The sequence below is a fragment of the Callorhinus ursinus genome, unplaced genomic scaffold (assembly GCF_003265705.2).
Source record: "Callorhinus ursinus isolate GAN/ISIS: 27379988/994484 unplaced genomic scaffold, GSC_fseal_2.0 scaffold20, whole genome shotgun sequence".
Lineage (NCBI taxonomy): Eukaryota > Metazoa > Chordata > Mammalia > Carnivora > Otariidae > Callorhinus > Callorhinus ursinus.
The window spans coordinates 19762796-19786816 of NW_027397082.1; the positions used below are offsets into that span (position 1 = coordinate 19762796).

General features: G+C 41.3%; 1 protein-coding gene across 1 annotated transcript in view; it reads left to right on the forward strand.

Moving 5' to 3' along the window:
- The window catches only part of PKD2L1 (polycystin 2 like 1, transient receptor potential cation channel), a 106767-nt gene that overhangs the window by 22226 nt on the left and 60520 nt on the right, over nucleotides 1-24021 (forward strand). Inside the window, exon 2 of the mRNA XM_025880852.2 lies at nucleotides 10910-11052. The gene's annotated coding sequence lies outside the window, so the exon portion shown is untranslated. The remainder of the gene's footprint in view (nucleotides 1-10909; nucleotides 11053-24021) is intronic.

Below are 24021 nucleotides of genomic sequence, written 5' to 3' on the forward strand. Positions count from 1 at the left end.
ATAGAGCACTCCGCTGCCCCTTCCCCCACTAACGTTTCATTTAACTAGTTCCTATTTTCTTCAAGTTGTCAGAAAGTTTATCCAGGTCAGCTCTTCACATTGTGCCGACTCCAAGCTCTCTGCGGCTTGTTTCTATGACATTCATCATATTTGCACTGTGATGTTCCATGAGGGCAGGGACAATATCTGTCTCATTTATTGCCAAATCCATATCGGTACCTGGCCCAAGAGATATATTCAGTAGTATTTGTTGAGCTGCACTTGTTTATATAAACCACAAATAGGCGCACCTGGGTGGCTCAGTCATTGAGCGACTGCCTTCCGCTCAGGTCGTGGTCCCGGGGTCCTGGGATCGAGCCCCGCGTCGGGCTCCCTGCTCCGCGGGAAGCCTGCTTCTCCCTCTCCCACTCCCCCTGCTTGTGTTCCCTCTCTCGCTGTGTCTCTCTCTGTCAAATAAATAAAATCTTTAGGAAAGAAAAAACAAAACCACAAATAGAGGATGTGTGAAGGACTCTCCCTTTAAAGCCTACTGTCTTTCAGGCAATAAAGGTCATTTAAATAAAGACTTCCTGAAGGCTATATCCCGGTCTTTTTTTTTTAACTTCCCAAACTGTGTGACAAAACATGTGAATTTCAGAGTACATAGAAAAGGAGAATGGAGATATAACAGATCAATGGGGAATACTCTTTTCCAGCAGACCTTTGGGACCTCGCAATAACCCTTGAGACACAGTGTATAGGCATTAGCTCTACCTACACTTTCTAAACAAAGGCAGGAGCTAGCCAAGTGAAATCATAGAGATGAGATGGTGATACACTTGGCCCCATAAATGTTTGATCCTAGTTCAGCAAATCATTTGCCATATGACCTAGAAATATCTATCTCTTTCTCAGTTTTTCCACTTAAAGAAATATATATCACGGTATGACCTAGAACCCTAGCATTTCTTGCCCAAATAGCCCCAAGCCCACTTCCAGAGCCTGCCTGGGCCTCTTGCCTGTGTCTTACCTCTAAGGGTGGACTGTACACCTGTGCACACATTGCCAGACCTCACGGCTGGCTGGTTAAAGGTTGTGTGACTGAAACCGAATCATGTGAGTGACAGGGTTCACCTGAAGGAGCATAAGGGCCCTCCCAGTGTGGGACAGGGATGGGTAGGGGTAGGGAGAGAAGGGTGCCAGAGGCTGGGGGCTGGGGGCCAGCCCTTCCCATACCATCACACCCAAATCTAGCCTTCTAGAGCATGAAGGCATGTGTCAAGGTAAAAGGAAAGAGTATCTCTTTATCCTATTTTATTTAAGTTTGCTAGCTTGATTTACACATTTTAACTATTGAAATACAGTATGTGGACCCTTGTTTGTTGTCTCAGAGGTAGTTCTGCAAATGTTAGTGGCAAACCTGTTGAAAATCCTCCTGGTAACCTTTGTTTCTACCTATTCATTAAAAAAAAAAAAAGAAAAGAAAAGAAGGAAAGAAAGAAAAGAAAATAGGAAAGTGTGATTTAAAATCCCTCAGAACCTGTCTTGTGCCCTTCATCACAATATTCTAAACTGCTTACAAACATTTCATAAGCCAAGTTGGCAGAGGAATCATTCAGCCATGGGAAAAACCAGTATATGTCAAGCAGTCACTCTAGAGAACAGGGAGGTCAGTGACTGGAGGTGGCAAGGCCCGGTTAGACGAGCCACAGCTCCCTCTGATATTTTCGGAGGAGCATGTCTCTGTCTCAACTTTATTCAGATTGAACGTCACTGCTCTTGCTGTATGCGACCTTCCAAATGATTTGCCTGATTCGACAAAAACAAAGCTATTGTGTCCACCTTAGTGCAGGCTCCTATTTTCAAACTGGCCCAAGTTTATATTTTTGTAGAAAGTTTATGTTCGAAATTGCTCTGGTTCTCTCTCTCCTTTCCTTCCTTCTTTTCTTCTGTCCTTTCTTTTTTCTCTCCTAACACTATGACACATTTAAAGTGGTCAGTCATTGTTCCTGTCTGTGCATCCGATTCGACCCCGAGCTGTGTGAAAGCAGGAACCATACTCTCCGTGCGGGGCACCCAGTGCCTGCCATTAGAACAGGCATCAGTGAGGAATGACATTTTTTAATTTAAAAGAAAGAGGAAGGGATTTGTGTGTGTGTGTGTGTGTGTGTGTGTGTGTGTGTGTGTGTGTGTCCTGGAAACTATATAAGCTTTTTTTTGTAGGGAAGAAAGCAGACCAACTTATCAACCAGAGTCTAAGACTTTTGACTTTTCATCTCATTTCTAAGTGGATCCCATCATGTGCTCTTAAGCAAATTCTATAGCTTTTCATGCATCTTTTGCTTAATCTCTAGCTACACAGAGCCAATACCTCTCTCCTACTGCCCAGGAGGAAGTGGCTATCTGCATCGACTGAATAAGGAAAGAAAAGTACAAAATGTCATGTGAATATGTTTTATTCATGAGCAACAGTATGAAAGCAGAATACAGTGAAGAAAGAACTCTTGGTCACAGAGGTTATTTTTTTCCAGCCACACCCACATACTGACAACAATCTTGGCCAGTTGTGTTTTCTCTGATTACAAAGAGGTAACAGACAAAAAACTCTGGTTCACCAGAGTCCCATGTCACATGAAAGGACATTTTTGGAGGCAAGACTCATGGGTTCCAAGAAGGAGGGGTAATCACAAGGACAAAGGTCCCGTCCAATTCTAAGATTCTAGAATTTTAATTTTGTTGGAAGTTTGGGAGCAGGGATGCTTAGCTGAACCAGAGAAGCATTCCACTTTTCTATGTTAGTGTCAAAATTCTGGCATACCTCAGTCTGTCTGAGGTTGAATTTGACACTTTATCTTAATCTGGGCTTAAGTCAGTTGTAGCCTCACAGGATTACAAATACAGGAATTTAAAAATTTATTGGCTTTGCAGGGTGAATACAAAAGATAAGAAGGTATACCTTTTACTGGCATCAAAAAAAAAAAAAAAAAAGGCCTGACCAATTCCTTTTTCTTTTATTGAATCACTCATTTAATTACCAGGCTGGGGAGAAAGAAGTATAGATTTCTAAACCCAGAGATAATTGAAAGTAAACCCTTCAGTGTTATACTAAGAACAGGGATATGAGGGGCCGGTGTCTATTTCTTCCAGACAGCGGGTGGAGTGCGATGAATATACTGAACACCGACAGACAAGAGTATGCTCACAAAATGGAAAGGAAGGGGAACGGACAGAAAGCAGAGGCAGCCCCCACTCATTCCTGCCAAGCAGTCACTCTACCCTTGGCCGGCACCACTCTATCACCACTGAATCTTGGAGCCCGTACCCCAATGGAGAGACTCATCATCCTCTTTACCCCACACTACATCCTTATAAGGTCCCTTATTGAATAATTATGAAGAGGTTCACTTTCTTCCTACAAGCCTAGTAACTGACAGAAGTGTTGTATCATCTTGAAGTTTGGAAACGTTCACAGATGGTGTATAGTGGTCCTCCACCACCAGAGTGAAACCAGTGGATTTCTGTGTGTTTCCTCCTGATTCTTGTGGTAACTAAATCATTTCAAGAATAGCCTTTTCTGTAAAATGTTTCAAGAAAATAAAAAGTATTGTGATTATTATTGAAAATGTCTTCATGAAAAGAATCCCTTTTCCCCCCTAGAATCTCCTGTCTTGGTCCTAAGACAATATGCAAAAGGCATTTTCCTCATGAAGGAAATCTAAAGATTCTCACTATGATATGCAAGTACTTGCCTCTTATCTTCCTAAATGAAAGATTTCCCATTGCAATTCTTTGTAAGGGTCGACCTGTTAGTAGATTTTTATTCCAAGCCTGGTTTCCACAGATATGTCCAAGTGATAAGCATGGCTCAGGTGGCAAAGAGAATCTAAGGGACATCTTTGATGTTTGCTCTTTGGTGTCTCTCTGTCAACCTAAAACCCCAGGTTGCAGGTTAGTTTTTGTTTTTGTTATTGTTGTTGTTTTTAATTTTCATTATGGTTAATTAATGTACAGTGTTGTATTAGTTTCAGGTGTACAATATAGTGATTCAACAATTCTGTACATTACTCTGCAGGTTGGTTTTTAACATAGAGGAGTTATAAGCCAGTATAATTTTTCACCTATCCACAAATATTTTATCCTATGTTTTCATAGCTTTCTGGTTTCATCTATATAGATAGTATCATTAAGTAGACATGTATAAAAAGCTATGGGAAAAAAAAACTATTTTGTACAGGTCTGTTAGATTATAGCCAGTGTATATTTCTCACAAAATCCTGGGGCTCAATCAAATTCCCTATTTCCATATGGAGTGGAAGAACAGTTTGGAAAAGAAAGAGGAAGACTCTTAATACAGAGAGTATAAAAGCCAATAGCTTCTAAGTCCTGAATTGCTTCTGACCTCTTTTCCCTTGCTATACCAAAGAGATATGCAAATATTTTTCATTCTGCTGATGGGTACAGTGTTAATGAATTAGTGTTGGCAAGATCTTTTGAAAGGAGAATGTAGAGTTTATTAAGGAAGCAAGAAACAGAAAACTAGAAAAAGCCCTCTTGGTTGGCCAGATTTTATAATGTTACATAACATGTTTTTTGTACCATGGAACAGGGCAGATGACCTTAAAAAGAATTTGTTTGTTTGGTTGTTTTGAAGTCTTCCTGTTACTTTGACAATAGCAAAAAGCAGTCTGATTTAGCAATTACTTAAAATGTTTAAAGGGTCAAGTGTCTGAGAGAATGGGAGCCAAATGGTGTAGCCCCTACTCCTTTGTTTCAATCCTTCACTCAGCAGGCATTTACTGAATACTGTGTGTGTCAGCAATATTCTAGGCTGTATGGGAGATACCTAGATGCCTAAGAGGTCGATACCTTCCACTAATGAGTTTATCATTTAGCAGAGGAGGTAATGTACATATACGATTATCTATACTACAAGACAATGTAATGTTTGGGATGTTTTGTAGGAAGCTGGCCTTTGAGCTGGCCATGTACAAGATGAGATTTTTTAGGCAGAGGTAGGCCTTGGTAAAAATGTGGCCAAACTATCTCCTCCGTGAAGTTTTCTCTGTCCCTCTTCCCTCCCCTGCCCCAAACAAAGGTAGATTTGTGTGCTCATTCTGCCTTACTGCATACTGTAATTTGTACCGACTTTCATTGTGACAATTATATTCTAATTGTTGTTTACAAGTCTGTCTCTCCAGGAAACAATAAAGTCCTTTAGAGCAGGAGCCATGTCTTTTCAAAATGACAGGAAAAGAGATCAGGATTATTCTCAGCCCCACTAACCTCACCCCATGTGCTCTTAGTAGATATTTATGCTTTTTTTTTTAAAGGTTTTATTTATTTATTTGACAGAGAGAGACACAGTGAGAGAGGGAACACAAGCAGGGGGAGTGGGAGAGGGAGAAGCAGGCTTCCCGTGAAGCAGGGAGCCCGATGCGGGGCTCCATCCCAGGACCCTGGGATCATGACCTGAGCCGAAGGCAGATGCTTAACGACTGAGCCACCCAGGTGCCCCGATATTTATGCTTTTGCCAATGAATTTTTCCAAACCATTTAAAAACTTGTATAAAGAACACACAATACTCAACAGATACATCAATGCAACAAATAAAGTATTTACACCATGTATTAAAAGACCATTCATGTTTCTTTTCCCATAGCTTCTCTTAGAGAAATGAATTTTCTAAATTTATTACCTACTGTGATAGCTAATTTTGTGTCAACTTGGTTGGGCCACAGGGCACCCAGGTATATGGTTCAACATTATTCTGGGTGTCTCTGTGAGGATTTTTTTGAATGAGATTAACATTTGACTCAGTAGACTGAGTAAAAAAGAATGCCCTCTCCAGTGTGGGTGGGCCTCCATCCAATCTGCTGAAAGCCTGAATAGAATAAAAGGCTGAATAAGAAAGAATTCTTTCTCTTTCTGACTGTCTTCAAGCTGGGGCATGGGTCTTCTCCCTTCTTTGGACTCTGACTCAGACTGGAACTCTACCATCAGCTCTCCTAGGTCTCTAGCTTCCTGACTGCAGGTCTTGACTTTTGTAGATCTTGGTTATTCAGTCTCCATAACCATGTAAGCCAATTCCTTATAGTAAATCTATCTATATATTGACAGAGAGAGAGAGAAAGAAGATAAAGATGGATATTCCATTGATTCTTTCTCTGGAGAACCCATACTAAAACACCTACTAAATAAAATAGGATTTTACTTTATTTTCGTAAGCTTAGTTTGCTCACATTTCAAAAACTCTTCAATTTAATATCTGTATTTGATGAATCATAACACGTTCTGAAATGCAATTCTGGGAGTCTGTCCTAAGAGGCAGTGTGGTGTGCAGAAAGGGCTCGAGCTTGGGAATCAGACTGACATGGGTTGAATTCTGGTTGTACCACGTATTAGCAGTGTGACTTTAGACAAGTTATTTAACCTCCTGAGGTTCATGTTCCTTATTTGAAAATAGGACTTGGGGCGCCTAGGTGGTTTAGTCAGTTAAGTGTCCGACTCATGATCTCAGCTCAGCTCTTGATCTCAGGGTCATGAGTTCAAGCCCTACATTGGACTCCATGTTGGTTATAGAGCCTACTTAAAAAACAAAACAAAAAACAACAACAACAACAACAACAACAACAAGAAAAGAAAGAAAATAGGGCTAGTAACTTATGTCTCATCAGGCTGTTATGAGTATCAGCAGCAGCAGCATAGTGCCAGGCATGTAAATACTCACTTAAAGTTAGTTCCTTATATTGTGACCCTGAACAGAAGAACATTACTTGGCCATCTGATCATGAAACCAGCCTTTAAGAATGTGGGTTGGGGCTTGAGGGTGGGTGAATGGGAATGGTAAAGTCAAACCAGCTTACCTCAATATTCCCCAACTTAAATCTAATCTAATGTCCAAGATAAGCTGAATATTTTCTCCCTGTCAAAAAAGCGTGGGCTCTGTCACTCATTCATCATTAAAAATGTCATTATAATACCTCAATTTTCATTGTACTTTTCCTTTACTAATCTTAGAAGCTCATAGATACTAGCTTCCAGGAAGAGAATGAGGTCCAGCAGTTTATTATTATTCCACATAAAAATGAAGCCACAGAGATTCAGATAGTGTCTTACCTAAAAGAATATGGCAAGTCAGCCCCTAGATTCAAATCTCTCTCCAGGCACTTAGGCAGCCAGCGGCGATGTCAGGTCCTTTGTAACATTATATGCCAGGTGCAGTGAGGGTGCAAAATAAAGAGAAGACATCGGTCTATCTTCAGCCTAAGAATAAAGAGAGGATAAAACTTGTGGAAAATATGTAGAAACACATCCTATTAGGAATATACATATTTATGAATGTAATTCCCTCAAGTCTTTGCTCAAATATACTTTCTCAGTGCCACCTACCTTGATCACTCTAAATTCTGCCGCCTCTCCCCCGCCCATTACTTTTAATTCTCCACTTCTTGCTCCACTTTTTACCTTACCTATATAATACCTATTATGTAATGTATATATTTAGGTTTAATTTTTATTATCTCTGCCTCCACACACACACTAGAATGTAAACTCCACAAGTGCAAAGATATTCTGTTTTGTTCATTGATGTATCCCAAGTGTTTAAACAGTACCTAATATATATGAGGCACTCAATAAATATATGTGGGATAAATAGGTTCTGAGAAACTACAGCAGAGTTTCAAGACAAGGAAGAAGTTGTGAACACATGCCTTTCCTCCCTCTCCAAACCCTAAGTAAAATAACAGTTGGGGACTTTTTTTTTTTTTAAGGCATAATCCCAGAAAATCAAAAAGAACAGGGAAAAAGGTCTTAGGAAGCTGAAAAACAGATGGGTGAGGGATTAACTGTTTTAGTAGAACCTAGAAAGCTGAAGCTTAAGCAGGCAGTGGGGAAACCCAAGAGGCAAATGATTTACACTGAAGAACCCAAAAGGGTTCAAGATTTGGTGTACCAGCTACTTTTGGAAGTGAGGATGGGGGCGGGGAATGGTGTGAAGGTATGGTTTAGGACAGGTAATTGTTCTGTTGTGAGGAGATTCCTCCCCCGACTCCAGGCAAAACACTGGAGGTTTATTCATTGGTAGGGTTGTATTCAAGCATCTCTTGACTGGAGAACACCAATTCTTTTAAGGGCAGAGTTATTGTATTAGTCCGGATCCAAGCAGGAGACAAAAACTACACAGTATTATACAAAAAAGTGGGGATTAAGTAGAATATATACTGAAGCATACACTCCTCAGTCTCTTCTCTTCTTTCAGCTTCTAAAATGCTGGCATCCAGGCTGAACTATTCAAGCAGGAGATTGAAAGAAGCTTCTTTGCAGACTCTGACAGCCTACAGAAAAAACTTATGATATAGTATTGGGAATGATGCAAACAGTCTAGTCAGGAACACAAAGATCTGCTTGCATCAAATGTGCCCTATCACATGCTCAGAGCCTCTGATTGGCTTTTTGGTGCCTCACTAGATACATGAATAGACAGCCAAGGATCATCAGTTATCTGTGGAAACAGATTTGCCAAAACAAAAAACAGGAACAAAATATTCGGAGGACAAGAGACTATGTAGTGAGAAGAAAAATATTCCCTCAAACTATCATTAATAATCTCAAAGGAGCTCTTTTCCTCCCTGGCTGCTTGAAGCTTGGCCGCCATCATGAACGACACAGTAACTATCCGGACCGGGAAGTTCATGACTAACCGACTACTTCAGCAGAAACAGATGGTCATTGATGTTCTTCACCCTGGAAAGGCAAGAGTACCTAAGACAGAAATTCGGGAAAAACTAGCCAAAATGTAGAAGACCACACCAGATGTCATATTTGTGTTTGGATTCAGAACCCATTTTGGTGGTGGCAATCGGCTTTGGCATGATTTATGATTTCTTGGATTATGCAAAGAAAAATGAACCCAAACACAGACTTGCAAGACATGGCCTGTATGAGAAGAAAAAAACATCAAGAAAACAGCGAAAGGAACGCAAGAACAGAATGAAGAAAGTCAGGGGGACTGCAAAAGCCAATGTTGGTGCTGGCAAAAAGTGAGCTGGAGATTGGACAACAGAAGGAGTAAAGATGCTGCAGTGGCTTTATCTGTGGTGGTTGTGCAGATTTTTCATGAGAGGATCAATAAACTAAGAATGTTAATATGAAAAAAAAATCTCAAAGGAAAAAAAGAAAATATTGCATCCATGGAACAAGACAATATGCAATAAAAAGGAAAATTCCAAAAGAGCTTTTGCCAATTAAAGTATGATAGCAGATCTTAAAAACTCAATACAAGGTTTGTAAGATGAAATTGAGGAAACCGCCTAGAAAACCAAGCAAAAGAAAAAGATGTGGGAAATAAAAGAGAAAGATTTAAAAAAAAAATGGAGGATCAATTCTGGAGATGAGAGAAAGAGAAAATGGGAGGAAATAATCAAAACAATTCTCAGAATGGAAGGACAAGCATTTCTAGATTGAAAGAGTCCACCAAGGCCTTGATACCAAAAGAAAGTGGATCCATACCAAGGCACATCATCATGATATTTTGGAAAATGGAAGACAGAGAATATCTTAAGAACACGCTTTTTCATGAGACTAACAGAGAAGGGGCTTTTCCAAAATAAGAAGAAACCAAGAAAGAGAAACACAAAGGATCCAGGAGCAGGAAATCCAAAATAGGGGAGAAGAAAAGGGACTCTCTAGAATGATGCTGAAGAGAACTGGCCGAATAAGACCTAGTCAGCAGGCTTGGAGAGCAGCCAGTCCAGGCTGGAGCAGGTGAGAAGGTTCCAGGAGAGATCTCTTTAAGAAGATGAGATTGATAGAATGCCCAATGTAACCAAATGTATTAAGAACAGATAGAGACCACTGATAGGGAATTTGGGTTGAATTAATGATAAGTGCCTAGAAAACTAAAAGAAAAAAGACAATCATTAGGCTCAGAGAAAACAAAAAGCTGCACAGGAGAGAAATCATGGATATATTATGTGGCTCTTGAGTGAACAATATTTACATAGTCATGGTAATATCAACACTGAACATTGATATAACCAAAACGTAAAACACAACCGTACTGGGAGGGCAGGAAAAGTGAAACATGCATATGCCCATGTGCACGAATGGGATGTGGCGGTGGGAGAGGCGGTGATGGTGAAGAAGGAGAAAGTCTCATCTTCCATGGTGGGAGACAATAAATAATGCATTAAAAATTTTTTAATCCATAAGTAGCCATAGAAGCATGGTAAGGAGTGGTGGATGAGGTGTTCCTATTTTCAAAATAAGCCTTATAAAATGGTTTAAACTATGTGTACATGGGGGTGCCTGGGTGGCTCAGTCGTTAAGCGTCTGCCTTCGGCTCGGGTCATGATCCCAGGGTCCTGGGATCGAGCCCCGCATCGGGCTCCCTGCTCCGCGGGAAGCCTGCTTCTCCCTCTCCCACTCCCCCTGCTTGTGTTCCTGCTCTTGCTATCTCTCTCTGTAAAATAAATAAATAAAATCTTTTTAAAAAGTAAAAATAAAAAATAAACTATGTGTATGTGTAACTTATATATAAAATAAAAGCAAAATGCAAAGAGACTATAAGAGACTTTTCAAGTGAACAGAGCCCATTGGGACATTCCCCACCCCCCACCGTCAGATCTATGATCCTGACGTTGTCTTATCTCCTCTCTCACCAACCGCCCCCCAGTATGGCCACCACCTCCACACCCAAACCAGGGCACCACGAGAGGAAAGGGAGACACTAGTTGAGTCTGGGATCTGTTCTGTCAGGATCTTGTTGGGAGCCCTGGGTCATTTTTAATCTATTATTAGTGTAGGCAATTAAAGTTACAAACATCAAAACTAGATCGTCTCTCCTCATGTATTTCATTCTCCTTACATTTCACCGAGTGTCTTAATTTCAAAACCCTTTATTCTAAATGCACCTTCTTCTTTCTCTAGGTTCTCCTCCCCTAGAGGCAGGAACGGCCTCAGGGTCCATCTGCTTTTGGCAAGCACCCACACCTGCCAAGTCTTCAACACTTGGGTAACAGACTGTCACACTCTCACCTCGCTGTGTTGCCTTCACCATGGATAAAAAACAGGTACTATTAGCGATAGTTATTTTTTTGTACAGAATATTACCCTTAACCTACCAAATTCTCAAATATTTTCCTTTTCTCTTTCACTGACTACTCTATTGGCTCTGATTCTAAAGCTAGTCTATGACATAAATAAGGGAACTGGTTGGAGGACACAGAGTGAACTTGGTAGATCAGGTGAGCTTATCCATTCATTGCACAGTACTCAGGAGAGAAGAATGTCTCATTTTAGACTAGTGGAAAACAAAACAAAACATTTCATGCTGTCCTTGGCTCTGACCTAGACAGCCCTCTTATTTGTGATAGGGAAAGTGTGCTTATCCTACTTTCAGTTAAACAAAACTAGAACAGATATTTAATATCTCAGAAGAAAGAATTAGGATTCCAAACTTAAGAATAGCAAATAAATGAAACTTACTAGAAATAATTTTAAAGTCCTATACTTCTATTCAAAAAACTTCTGTTCAGGGATGCCTGGGTGGCTCAGTCGGTTAAGCGTCTGCCTTCGGCTCAGGTCATGATCCCAGGGTCCTGGGATTGAGTCCCGCTTCGGGCTCCCTGCTCAGCGGGGTGTCTGCTTCTCCTTCTGCCTGCTGCTCCCCCGGCTTATACTCTCACTTGCTCTCTCTCACGCTCTCTCTCTGGCAAATAAATAAATAAATAATCTGTAAAAAAAAAAAAAAATTTCTGTTCAGGGGAGCCTGGGTGGCTCAGTTAGTTAAGCGTCTGCCTTTGGTTCAGGTTGTGATCCCAGGGTCCTGGGATCGAGCCCCGCATCGGGCTCCCTGCTCAGTGGGGAGTCTGCTTCTCCCTGTGCCTCCCCTCCCGGCTTGTGCTCATGTTCTCTCTCAAATAAATAAATAAATAAATAAATAAAATCTTAAAAAAACAAAACAAAACAAAAACTTGTGTTAACAAAATTCAGAAACGTAACACATGGAAGATTTGGGTGAACAGTTCAAGTGAAAAAGACTGTGAGTTAACTGCAAGCTTAACTCGTTGACAGCAGGAAATGGCTGAGGAGTGACTGCCAAAAAAGTAAATTCTTCTCTTTCTACCCCCCTGAGAACACAGGCAAGATTGCTTATGCTATATCAGTCAGTTTACCAATAAATATTTACCAAGGATCTGCTATGTGTCTAGTATGTGGAGAGTGCTGTGACAGGTGGAGAACAAGAGGAAGGGCTCAAGGATCTTTCAGCAGGTTGACAGAAATATATATGTAAGAAATGATGGCAGTAATGATGGCTTATATTTGAAGAGTGCTTACGTTTATTATGTACAACCATTTCTGTCATTTCCTTTGACTTATAGTTGCATTAGGAGGTGGTAAGTCAAATGACAGTCACCATTTTAAAGATGAGAAACTGAGGCTCAAAGAAGTAAAACACTGAATCTCAAACATTTTGCTCTCAGGACGTGTTTATGGTCTTAAAATTATCAAGATACCTCACACCATATACAAAGATTAAATAAAAATGGATCAAAGACCTAAATGTAAGAGCTAAAACTATGAAACTCTTAGAAGTTAAGTGTAAATACTTGGGACCTTGGATCAGGCAATGATTTCTTAGATATTACATGAAAGTATAAGTAATAAAAGAAAAAAGTGAAATGGAAATCATCAAAATTTTAAAATCTGTGCTTCAAAAGATACTACCTAGAAAGTAAAAATACAATGCACAAGATGCAAGAAATATTTGCATATTATATATCTGATAAGAGACTAGTATCCAGAATATATAAAGAACTCTTATAATTCAACCATTAAAAAAAATCCAATTCTAAAATGGGCAAAGGATTCAAATAGATATTTCTCCAAAGAAGATATGTAAATGGCCAATAAGCACATGAAAAGGTGCTCAATATCATTAGTCATTAGGAAAATGCCAATCAACTCCATGATGAGATACAACTTCATACTTATTAGGATGGCAATAATCAAGAAGACAGATAATAACAAGTGTTGGTAAAGATGCAGAGAAATTGGACCCCTCACACACTGCTGATGGGAATGTAAAATGGTGCTGGCTGCTTTGGAAAATTATATGGCAGTTCCTAAGGGTTAAACATAGAGTTACCATATGACCCAGCAATTCTCCTAGATAGATATCCTAAAGAATTGAAAACATATGTACACACAAAAACTTATACATGAATGTTCATAGCAGTATTATTCACAATAACCAAAAAAGTAGAAGCAACCCAAGTATCCATGTGGTATATCCTTAAAATGGGATATTATTCATCAGAAATTCATCAAAAGAATGAATCACTGACACATCCTACAACATGGATGAACCTTGAGAACAGGCTAAGTGGAAGAAGCCAGTCACAAAGCCCTGCATCTTGTATGATTCCGTTTATATGAAATGTCTAGAATAGGGAAATCTATAGAGACAGAAAGAAAAATAGTGAGCAGTTGCCCAGGACTAGGGTGAGGAAATCGTTAGGAGATATGAGGAGTGACTGCTGGTGGATAGGGGATTCCTTTAGGGTAATGAAAATGTTCTAAAATTGATTATGATGATGATTGCACAACTCTGAACATATTAAAAACCATTGAACAACACACTTTAAATGGGTGAATTTTATGGTATATGGATTATATCTCAATAAAGCTAATATACATGAAGTTTTTGTTTATGAAGGTTATATCTATTAAACATTCCCTCATTAGAAATTAAAACATAAATGTTTAAAATATTTGTTTTTGAAATAACAATAATAAAGCTATTATATGTTAACAGAAACAAATAAATTTTATGAAAAATAATATATTCTCCAAAACAAAAAATAATTTAGTGAGAAGAGTGTTATTGTTTTACATTTTTACTAATCTCTGTAATGTCTGACTTAATAGAGGATAGCTAGATTCTCAAATCAGTTGCCATATGTTGTTTGGTTGAAGTATATGAAGAAAATCTTACCTCACTGATATGTAATTGAAAAAGGGAGGAGTATTTTGGTAGCTTTCTAAAAGATAATTGTGGATATTCTTCTTTGATACTACACTAAAACTCAACAAGTAAGTTTCTTAAAGGTTAGTTGTAACCTAGAATCTGAAACCATTTTCTGTTACATAAGGACCTACTGGTCTCTCTTGCATTTTGAATGTACCTTTTATCCATGCATGATTTAGTAACATTATGCTTGGTCATTTGGAAAATATCCGTTGACTGAGTTATGCAAATCTTCCAAAATGTTGACATATTTCATTCTACAATATCAAAAAGTCACATTTGTTAATATCACCAATTTCATCAAATGAGTCTTTAATTATTGGGAAGCTGTCAAACTCCGTGCCACATGCAAGGTTTCCGAAATTCTAATTTTTTTCTTGAAAGCTCAAATTTTGCCATTGAGACAAATATTGTGAGTTCTGGAAATAATAATCTTAATTTACTAATGTTCAGGAAAATGTCTGCTAAATACTCAAGTCTGAATATCCATAGTTTGTCGGTCATCCTTTCAAGTAAAAATGATGCTATAATGAAAGTGGTGGTTACTTCAGCTCACAACTAAAATGATTTTACAGTAATGCTTTTCCTCAAGACAACTACTGTTCTTTGATATGCGGCAGGAGTGCTAATTTACGTGTACTTTGTTTTTTGACACAGAATTTTTAAAGATTTCTATTTATTTACTTGAGAGGTGGGGAGAGGCAGAGGGAGAAGGAGAGAGCCCCAAGCAGACTCCGTGCTGAGCCAAGCCCCACTCAGGAACCAATCCCACGACCCTAAGATCACGACCTTCGCTGAAACCGAGAGTGGGACGCTTAACCAACTGTGCCACCCAGATGCCCCTGACACAGAATTTTTTTTTTTAAAGATTTTATTTATTTGACAGAGAGAGACACAGCGAGAGAGGGAACACAAGCAGGGGGAGTGGGAGAGGGAGAAGCAGGCTTCCCGCGGAGCAGGGAGCCCGATGCGGGGCTTGATCCCAGGACCCCGGGATCATGACCTGAGCCGAAGGTAGACACTCAACGACTGAGCCACCCAGGCGCCCCCGACACAGAATTTTTAAAAGACATGTTCTCAATGGTCAAGATTTAATATCATTAATAGTTTTTACTCTTTTATCAAAAAACATTTTTAAATGAAACTGACCTCTCCCCAAGTGCATGGCAGTGGAGAATCCAATGACCACTAGTATGGTATGGAGTTCCTACCTTGATTCCCATTAAGGTGCAAAGAGTTTACCCACCATTACTTGGGTATAAATGTCAACATGATGGTGAAAAAAGGCAAATAAAGGCTTAATATTATTATGAGAATCATTTTGCTCTCACAGATCCACTGAAAGTGTCTTGGGGGACCTTCAGGGGTCTGCAGATCACATGTTGAGAACCTCTGTGTCAAATGCCTCTTCCAGTTATGCATCTTAGTTAAGTGGTGAAACCACTGCATGAAACTAGGGTCTACAGGGTGCCTGGGTGGCTCAGTTGGTTAAGCGACTGCCTTCGGCTCAGGTCATGATCCTGGAGTCCCGGGATTGAGTCCTGCATCAGGCTCTCTGCTCAGCGGGGAGTCTGCTTCTCCCCCTGAACCCCCCCTCATGCTCTCTCTCTCTCTATCTCATTCTCTTTCTCAAATAAATAAAATCTTTAAAAAAAAAAAAAAGAAACTAGGGTCTACAGACTTCTCATCTGATGGTTTCCTCACTGTACCACAGAATGCCAAAATGAGTGACATCCATATGAAGTCTAATGTGAATTCATATAACAAACATAGGTGGTCAAATACAGCTGTAACCAAACACAGTTGACCCTTAAAAAACAGCTTAGAACTGCCCGGGTGCACTTATGTGCAGGTGTTTTTTTGTTTTTGTTTTTTATAAATACAGTACAGTACTATAAATTATTTTTTCTTATGATTTTTTAAGTAACATTTTATTTTTTCCTATCTTACTTTATTATAAGAGTACAGTATAGAATACATATAACATGCAAAATATGTGTGAATCAACAGTTTGTTATCATGAAGGCTTCTGATCAACAGTAGTCTATAATTAGTTAAGTTTGGGGGGAGTCAAAAGTTATAGCAGATCTTCTACTGCATGGGGGGTCGGTACCCCTAACCCCCACATGGTTCAAAAGTCAACTTTAATTAAATTGCTATCAGAGGCCTAGTTAGAAATGCAATTAGTGGTTATCAGCCACATATGATCATTTTAAGCTCCACCAGTGTGGGTCATAAAGTTCGCTTAAATAGATGTGCTTAAAAGCATGAAGAGATGGGATATAGCTAGACAGTCCAAAGAGACAAGGTTGACATCCATTCCACAGACTGAAAATAACAGAACTTAAATCTTAGTGCCTTTGGAAAGGGTTTCCTGTACTTAAACTCACAGAGTCAAAAACTAGGGGGAACTGAAGAGGTCATCCACGCGAGAACCTCCTCTGGGCATCTCCGACAGGTCAAACCAATCTGGTAAGGAGTGGCTTCCTTCTCCCTAGATCTCATAACAGTTCAAGTTACCTTAACTTAAAACTGGCTCTACTCCCTGACCCCCACAAGCCCCACTCTCATGCCTACCTAGTTTCCCTCCTTTATCCCACCCTCCAGAGCAATAATAGGTCTCTCTACTCTTCTGTGGCATATATTCAGTCAGCACCAAGGCCCCTCATCTATACCAAGCCCCTTCTTCCTTTTCTTCCGTCTAAAAGTACTCTTAAAAGCACTCAGTTTTTTCCACTTTCTTTTTTGTCTGGACCTACTCCAGGGCGTGTGTTTGTTTATTGGGGGTTTTGTGTCAGAGGGCCAAATGTAGTCTCATCCTTCCAGGCCTTGTGTCCAGTGTCTCCTCCTCCATGTAGTGGTCCTGGGTTACCCTTCTCTTTTCTCCTGATGAGCCCTTGTGTTTCAGGCACTGTGCCATTTAATTCCCAGAACAACCCCATCAACAGGCCCCACCCCAGCCCCTTTTTAAGGCATTACACTTTGAGGATTTTGGTAATTGTATACAGCTATGTAACCACACCCCCCCCCAGGGGTCAGGATCCAGACCCTCACCCCAAAAGTGTCCTTATGCCCCTTTGAAGTCACATATGTATTTTTTTATTTTTTAAGATTTTTATTCATTTGACAGAGACAGACACAGCGAAAGAGGGAACACAAGCAGGGGGAGTGGGGGAGGGAGAAGCAGGCTTCCCGCCGAGCAGGGAACCTGTTGCGGGGCTCGGGGCTCAGGACCTGAGCCAAAGGCGGATGCTTAACGACTGAGCCACCCAGGCGCCCCACTACATATGTATTTTTTTAATGGGATAATTTTGTATATACTATTTTTAAACTTGAATGTTAAATCTTCTGAGGGCAATTCATATAGTTTTACAACATAATTTTAATGTCTATCACAGTCCATTAAACACATATTTCATGATTTATTTAACCAATGTCCTTTTGTCAGATATCTATTTTTTTTACAATGTCCTATTCCCTCTTCTTAGAATTATGTTTATTTTTATTATACAAGCCTAGTTTGGTTTCCTTCATAGCTGATATTTCTTTGTTTTGCTATCTCTGTCCTCTTTCTACCTGTTAAGTGTTGGTACTTCCCAAGATTCTGTGGTTGAATCTTCTTACCTGTAATCGCTTCCTAGGTTATCAATTTCCTTTCTAGTTTCACTATACACTCTCTGGATCTCACCTCTATTTCTTTTCTGAAGACCAAGATTCTTATTCCCTACTGTCTGCTGGGTATTATTTCCAGGTGGATATTCTTCTGGTAACTCAAACTTCACATGTCAAAAACTGAACTCCTATTCCTTTTCCAAAATCTGCTTCTTTTTTCTCTTTCGCTTTCTCTCCCCCTGGGTCCCCCTCCGCCCCCGCCCCCCGGCCACGTTTCAGTGAGTTGGAGGTGTTAACCCTTGCAGTCACTGAGAGGAAGCTGAAAGTCATCTTTGAGCCCTCTCTCATCTCACATTTCCAATCAATAAAGTGCTGTTGATTTGACTCCAAAATGCCTCTCAGCCTGTGCCCTTTCTATCCATTTCTACTATGACTATCCTCGTTTTTAGGTTCCATGACCTGCTAACTCATCTTCCAGCCCCAAATCTGGTCCTCCTTTGATCTGCTCTTTAGGTTACCACCAGTTAACTTTCGGAAACACGGAGATTATTTTCCTCCCCTGCTTGAAAATACCTGATGGCTCCCCATCGCTTACAGAAGCAAGCCTAAACTTTCCGGGCTGGATTTCTAGTCCTGCTTTACACCCTTCCTTCCTGCTCTCCCACTCCTCCTTTATGCTCGGGTTACATCAGCCATGAACTGTTCCCGAGGGCGTTCGCGCTTCTGCTTCACCCTGTGACTACCCAGTCTTTGGTCTGTTTTGCTGAGTCTTTGCTGCCTGCCTCGTACACGGCAGGTGTTGGCACTATTGCAGACGAGATCAAAACTAGTTCTGCCTACCGGCCTGTCCTGGTTAGCGAGGGCTCACACCACCTCAAAGGCAAGCCCTGGATTTAAGCGCTCATAAGGCTAGCCCTGAGTTAGGTAGGGGCCGGCAGTGGGGAGGGTTAAAATCTCTCTTTACGTCTCTTTGCCGCAGAGAAGCGCTAGATCTGCGCGGGTAAGGAACAGCGTTCTCCGTTCCTATGTAAACTCTCCTCGAGTTCTTTAGTGCACGATGTCTTGCCAACTGAACGGCATTTCGGTATTTCCCCCCATTCCTGAGAACGGCAAACTGAGGTCTACACGCGCAGAGCTCTGAGTCAGGCTCCCCTCCCTAAAAGAGGCGACAGCAGGCCTGCGATTCAAAGAGAGAGAGGCTGTAAGGATAGCAGCTCCTGATTGGAGCAGACGGAGTCAGACAAGCTTGGGGGCTGCTGATTGGCCCCGGCTTGATCAGGCGCTGTTGGGCTGTTGTAAATGTAAATAGCTCTGTGACCGGCAGTAACCCCGGTGGGAGGGGGTGCAGAGGGAGGCTCTCCCTCTCCATTCATGTCTGCTCCCGGCCAGGCCCAGACAGGCAAGCTCTTTAGCAGAGGAGGCTGGGCAGGACGAGGCGAGGGGCCGCGTCTTCGGAGATCTTAAGCAGGAGCTGAGAGTTAAGACCCGCCCGCGGGTTGGAGCCAGGACTGGCAGCTTCCACACACTGATGCTTCCTTTCTGCGCTCAGCTTTGACTGTTTAAGAAGGTTTAATGGAATGTTCTCTGCGAGGATGGGGGTGTTGGCGAGCGCAGAAGCGTGGTTTTATGGGGTAACCGAAATGGCTGTAGTGGGCGTGTCGCAGGGAGATGGGAGCTTGTCCTTGCCTGTTCCTGGTCACAGTGTCCTCTTTGTGGAAAAGACAAGAGTAGGGGCACAGCTTCAGGCAAGGGAGGTTCCTTGTTGTTCAGTGTTCCCTGATGATAGCCTTTCCACTAGAGGTGCAACTTTTCTCCCACCCAATCTAGGGGAAAGGGAAGTCTGTGGGGACTGGCTTTGTGGAAAGTAGGGAAGAGGAAAGGAACAGATGGAGATGGATACCTACGTGTTAAGAATAAAGGGCGACCCTCACACATGGCTCGTGGAAATGTCAAACGCAGCAGCCCCTGTGGAAAACAGTTTGGTGGTTCCACAAAAAGTGAAACACAGAATTGCCCTATGGCCCAGCAACTCCACTCCTAGGTATATACACAAGGGAATGGAGAGCAGGTACCCCAGTACTTAATAGCCAAAAGGTGGAAACAACTCAAATGTTCATCAACAGACAAACAGAGAAACCAATTGTGCTGTTTATGTACAATGGAATATTATTTGGCAGTAACGAGGAATGAGGTCCCCATACAGGCTACAGTGTGCATGAACCCCGGAAGCATTATGCTAAGAGAAGGAAGCGGGACACAGAAGGTCCCATTTTGCAGGATAATCCCTTTATATGAAGTATCCTGAATAGGTACACTAATGGCCACAGAAAGCAGATTGGTGGCTACCAGGGGTTGGGTGTGGGGAAGGGAGGGGATGGAGAGTGACCGGTTAACAAGTACAAAGTCTTCTGCGGTGTTGAAAAACGTTTTGGAACTAGTTAGAGGTGGTGGTTGCACAACACGGTGAATGGGCTAAATGCCACTGAATTGTTTCCTTTAAAACGGTTACTTTTTAAAAAAATATTTATTTATTTGACAGAGAGAGAGAGCAGGAGAGCGGACACAAGCAGGGGGAGAGGGAGAGGTTAAGCGGGCTTCTGGCTGAGCAGGGAGCCCGATGGGGGCTTGATCCCAGGACCCTGGGATCAAGACCTGAGCCGAAGGCAGACGCTTAACGACGGAGCCACCCAGGCACCCCTAAAACGGTTAATTTAATGGCATGTGAATTTTACTTCAATTTAAAAATATATACATATAAAACCAACAAACAAAAAGACTACAGGGTGAATCCTTACTGCTGTCCGGAATTCCCTAAGAAAGGAGTGGGACTGTTCATGAGCAGTTTGACACCCTCCCCCACCTTTCACTTTCCCGTTCCTCTCCTCTCCGTGGTGCTCATTTCCTCTGGTTGGTCACACAGTTTTTTAAAGCTTAACATGGTCCTGGCTACTCACTGCTCCTGTGGGAAATGGCCGGGAGGGAGAGGGCCCTTGGCCCCCCTTAGACTGTCCTACCCTGGACGGAGAGCCGCGGTGAGTCAGCAGAGCAGACACTTGGCCTTTGTGAGCTATCTGTGGTCTGGGCGTGGCGGGGGTGGGGGGGTGGGGAGGGCCAGGCCTGGTCCTGAAAAGTGGCGTGGGGGGGGGGCTCTGCCTCCAGCAACCCCAGTATAGAATCTCAGCTCCCTGGAGCCTGCAATTAAGGCCTGTGGTATTTGCCCCAAAGTTGGTATACAGGAATCAGCACTTTGCCCGCCCGCAGTGCACAAAGTTAACTATAGGTCACAGAATTCGGCTCCGAATCCCTGTGACATATCAACAGTTCGTGGCAGGAGGCAGAATTTAACACAAGACATGTGATGTTTCCGTAATTTTATCAACCACTGATTGTTTAGGTGCAGGAGATATTCTAAAAGAAGATGCCCTTAAGGATCTCAAAACCTAACAGGAGGGTGGAGTATGGTTGGGAAAAGTATAGAGGAAATGTCAGATGTTTCTACCATTTGAGAGGTGAGCTTCACTCAGGTGTGGTTGAACTGGGTCATGAGATGGAATGAGTTGGGTTCTTCCGGAACAGAAGACGCATCTGCAGTTTGACTTTGCATAAATTACAACCAGGCTTGTCTCTGAGTATAACTGAATATCACAAGGCGTATACTGGAATATGAGACTTAGGCTCTTGGGCTTTGTTTTGTCATCTACTCCACACCCAACAGAGAGTAATTAATGACCACAATTCTGAAGTTGGATCACAGCACCATCAATCACTCTCATAGCTTAACTTCTCCCCAAGTGAATTCAATGACCTCATGTAAAATTGGGGTAATAATAGCACCTACTTCCGATACAGGGAGGTAAGGCATTAGCAGGCACTCAGGGAGATGCCTGGCTATATGGGAAATGTTGTATCGTTGTGTGCCTAGGTCTGGTGGACTCAGAATTTGGATTTCCTGCTTCAAAAGATTGTTAGATTTGTATTTGTGTGCTGGCCTCAACTGCTTTAACTAATGTAGAATATCATATATGGTATATGGATTTTTCCAAGGACTTTGGTTTAGCAAGAATATCATCCCAGACTCTTTAGTTTATAGCATATGCCTTTTCTCATGTGACTGGTGTCTCTGTCTCCTTGCAGTTTGACAACAGAGACCACATCACTATTTAATTAAGAAAATACTGAGTGCTGCTTTTGATTATACATGAGTTTGAATCTCATCTATTTACAATTAATGGTGAAAACATTAAAACCGATAATTTTTCTCATGTTTTTTACTGAGATACAATTCATAGACCATAAAAATTGACCTTTCAGTGTATGATTCAGTGGTTTTTAGCATATTCACAGAGTTGTGCAACCACCGTCACAATCTAACTTTAGATCATTTCATCATTCCCCTGCCCCACCAACACCCATGCCTCATTTCTACTCCTAACCCCTGGCAACCACCAGTCTGGTTTTGTCTCTGGATTTGCCTGTGCTGCATTTCACATAAACGGAACCATATAGTACATGGTCTATTGTGTCTGGCTTCTTGCCCTTAGAATAGTGTTTTCAAAGTTTACCCATGTTGTAGAGGCATCAGTAATTCTTTTTCTTTTTCCTTTCCTTCTTTTTTTTTTGGTGGCTGAATACTATCCCATAATATGGCTATACCACACTGTGCTCACTCATCTATGAGGAACAGTGGGGTTGTTTCTACTTTTTAGCTATTGTGTAGTATACAATGCTGCCATGAACTTTCACGTACAAGTTTTTGTGTGGGCATGTCTTCAATTCTCTTGGGGATATACCTGAGCATAAAATTGCTGGATCGTACTGTAACTATGCTTTATTTAACCTTTTGAGAAACTGCCAAACTGTTTTCCAAAGGAGGCTCATAATTTTAGATTCCCCCCAGCAATAAACGAGGGTTCCAGTTTCTCTACATCCTCATCAACACTTGTTTTTTTTTTTTTTTAAAGATTTTATTTATTTGACAGAGAGAGACAGTGAGAGAGGGAACACAAGCAGGGGGAGTGGGGAGGGAGAAGCAGGCTTCCCGCGGAGCAGGGAGCCCGATGTGGGGCTCGATCCCATGACTCTGGGATCATGACCTGGGTCAAAGGCAGACGCCTGACTTAGCCACCCAGGTGCCCCATCTTTTTACTTTCTTGATAGTATCTTTTGAAGCACAAATTTTTAAAATTTTGATGAAGTCCAATTTATTTTTTTTTCTTTTGTTGCTTAGGCTTTTGGTTGTTTCTAAAAGACCGTTGCCTAAACCAAGGTTATAGAGATTTATACCTTTGTTTTCTTTTTCTTTTTAAGATTTTATTTATTTGTCAGAGAGAGAGAGAGAGAGAGAGAGAGAGAGAGAGTACAAGCAGGGGGAGCGGCAGGCGGAGCAGGTAGAGGGAGAAGTAGGCTTCCTGCTGAGCAGGGAACCAGATGCAGGACTCGATCCCAGGACCCTGGGATCATGACCTGAGCTGAAGGGGGACACTTAATGACTGAGCCACCCAGGTGTCCCACCTTTGTTTTCTCTTAAGAGTCTTATAGTTTTAGCTGACCCATTTTGAGTTAATATTTATATATGATGTGAGGTAGTAGGCCAACCACATTCTTTTGCATGTGGATGTGCAGGTGTCCCAACACCATTTGTTGAAAAAACTATTCTTTCTTCATTGAATTGTCTAAGCATCTTTGTCAAGTCAATTGACTATGAACATATGGGTTTATTTCTATATTCTCAGTTCTACTCTATTGATGTATATATCTGTCTGTATGCTGGTACTACACTGTCTTAATTACTGGACCTTTGAAGTAATTTTGAAGTCAGGAAATGAATCCTCCAATGTGTGCTTCTTTTCCAAGTTTGTTTTGACTATTCTAGGTCATTTGAATTTCCATATGAATTTTAGGATCAGCTTGCCAATTTCTGTTAAAAAGGGCAGTTGGAATTTTGATAAGAATTGCATTGAATCTGTAGTAAATTTGGGGAGTATTACCAACTTCCATCTTCCAATTCATGAACATGAGATTTCTTTCCATTTATTTAGGTCTTCTTTAATTTCTTTCTTAAGATTTTATTTATTATTTTTAAAGATTTTATTTATTTGAGAGAGAGCACAAGCAGGGGGGCAGGGAGAGGGAGAAGCAGGCTCCCCACTGAACAAGGAGCCCCACACAGGGCTCGATTCCAGGACCCCGGGATCATGACCTGAGCCGAAGGCAGACGCTTAACTGACTGAGCCCTAAGATTTTAAGTCATCTCTAAACCCAACATGGGGCTTGAACTCACAACTCCGAGATCAAGAGTCACATGCTTTACTAACTGCGCCAGTCAGGCGCCCCTTCTTTAATTTATTTCAATGACATTTTGTAGTTAACAATGTACCATTCTATGGGCTTCTTTGGC